This window comes from Phragmites australis, chromosome 16 (assembly GCF_958298935.1).
Source record: "Phragmites australis chromosome 16, lpPhrAust1.1, whole genome shotgun sequence".
Lineage (NCBI taxonomy): Eukaryota > Viridiplantae > Streptophyta > Magnoliopsida > Poales > Poaceae > Phragmites > Phragmites australis.
The window spans coordinates 19370317-19372714 of NC_084936.1; the positions used below are offsets into that span (position 1 = coordinate 19370317).

The 2398-nt window shown below is 43.4% G+C and overlaps 1 long non-coding RNA gene across 1 annotated transcript; it reads right to left on the reverse strand.

The window, feature by feature from the left end:
• Positions 1-509: 509 nt before the first annotated feature.
• Positions 510-2159, reverse strand: LOC133894834 (uncharacterized). Its single transcript, XR_009905533.1, has 2 exons — positions 1827-2159; positions 510-1049 (listed from the first exon to the last, which is right to left on the reverse strand). It is a non-coding gene; the product is annotated as an uncharacterized LOC133894834 (long non-coding RNA).
• Between the last annotated feature and the right edge of the window lie 239 nt (positions 2160-2398).

Genomic DNA, 2398 nt, shown 5'->3' on the forward strand with positions numbered 1-2398 from the left:
ATCTACTGCTTCGATATCACAGGAGACTCTACATCACATGTTGCCATCGCATACGTACATTACTATCTAGTCAAACCCTACTCAAGTAATAGTCGAATCTAGTCAATACTCGTCGAAGCTAGTCAAACCTTACTCGTGTGATAGTCAAATCTAATCGAGATGGATCGAAACTAGTCGAAACCTAGTCGATATTGATTATCTACATCTATTCTTGTTCATATTATATAATGAACTGAATGAAATTAAATCTGAAAATACTATTTTTCCAACAAGCAGTAAGCATCATGGTTGTAGAGATGGCAACAGGTCGGATTGGGTGCGGATTCAGCCAAAACCTGCCCACTACGAAACCCAAAATTAAAAACCCAACCTGCACTCAAATTCCTAATTGGGTTAAGATGTGCCCCCTACCCAAACCCGGCGAAGACCCAAAACCCATCGGGTCTGGAAACAGAAACACTGGATTCAACAGAATAACAATACTTCAATAGCTCATAAAAGCAAATAGCTAATCAGAATAGCTCATTTTGTTATACCTGTAACGCTGGATACAAGAGTACCTGTAACATGTTGTATTTCTGTCATTTTGTGAGCAACATGTTGCTCACTAGCTGACATGGTGCAGTAGCAAAGGATACACATAAAACATTACAAATACTGCTATTTGAAATACAACTGAGTAGCTCACTAGCTCAGGTGGTAGCTGCTCAGAAATCAGAATGTTCAGTAGGACTAAGACAGTAGCTCAGAAATCAGATTATCAGAATGTTCAGTAGGACTAGGACAGTAGTTCAGTAGGACTAGGACAGTAGTTCAATAGTTCATACAAATTCTGATCAGACTGACAGACTGCTTAGTTCATACTTCATACAGCCAAAAGAAACACAAATGTTTGGGGATAATACTTGGGTTCAAACAGGCAAACACCATACAGTCAAGACAAACACATTTGGAGATCAGAGCCTGACATAAAAGTCGAAGACATCACACAAGTACCTGGCCTTGGCTCGTGAGCTCGTCAATTATTCAACCGTCGACACAGCATCATCCTAGCAAAAAAGAGCAAAGACAGTTCATCATATGTTCAACTTGTATTTTGTAAACATGAAAATTTATAAGAATAAAGTGAAACTAACAAGATTATGAGAACAACATGCAAGAGAAAGCACAAATACACTAATACATCAAGATTATGAGAACATGCAAGAGAAAGCATAAATACACTAATACAGCACAAATATCCTACTTCAATAATAGTGTTTGTTTCATTACTTTGTTGTAACTTCTGCTGCTCTGGTTTTATTTTAGCATACTTACATCCACTTCAGTACAGCATATAAGTGATAAGTTGATTGGTTGCCTTTTTTTTGTTATGCATGGATGGACAGAAGTGATTTGGCAGATGGTTATTAAGATACTGCAAGTGTAGAGTAACCTAAATGAGAAAAGCCTCTTTCAAGTTTGTAGACTATGTGGTTATTATGATGCTGCAAGCCAAAACACCTCCTAAAATTGTTTCATAAAGAAAAATGAAGGTAGTGAGCAGAGAGCCATAAAGGAGCATGAAACAGAAAGAACAGGTCATGGACTTGGACTCATGGCGACACTGGACAAACACAGTAAGCAAATATACTCGTGAAACTCATTTTAAGTAGTACAGAAAGTTTTGACTAAGCACGGGTGTAGCTGAACCGGTTTCGTCAAACTAGCGAGTTTCTCGGTAGATGTAGCATGAACTAATCCATAACTCAGTAAATCAGTCTAAAATCTGGATCCAAATCGAAGTAGTATAGCAGATCTGAGCAGTGACTGTGAGCAGTGAGCACCTCAAAAGCAGATCTGAGCGGGGCCGGTAGCCGAAGGGGGCGGCGCGGACTGTCAACGGCGAGGCCAGAAGGGCAGCTTGGTGGCGTGGACAGGACAGCGGGCCCGGTGGCCGGACGGGGCGGCGCGGCGTGGATGGCGAGGCCGAATGGGTGGCGTGCTGGCGTGGAGGCCTGGACGGGACGAGGGTGCGACTGCGTGATGCCGAAGTGGACCCGAGCTTCTGGCGAAGTGGCGAGAGGCGTCTGGCCGGAGGGTGCGAGTGCGAGGATGTGAAAGGCGTCTAGCGCCTCGGCCGAATGGGAATATGAGGCTATGACGGTATGACCCAGGGTTTCAGTTGGGCTTGGGCTGCTGAGAAGCTAGGTCAGTGGGTCATGTAAGAGGGAATTCGGGTGCCCATGGGTCGCCTACAGGAGAAATTTCAAACTCACATCCGTACCCGGTTAGTTGGTACCTGACCTGTCAAATCTATGAATGAAATTTAAAATCTGAACCCACGGCTACTAAGTACAGAACTCAGGAGGATCTAAACCCATTGGTCTGGCCACCATCCGCAGTGAATAATCTGCTG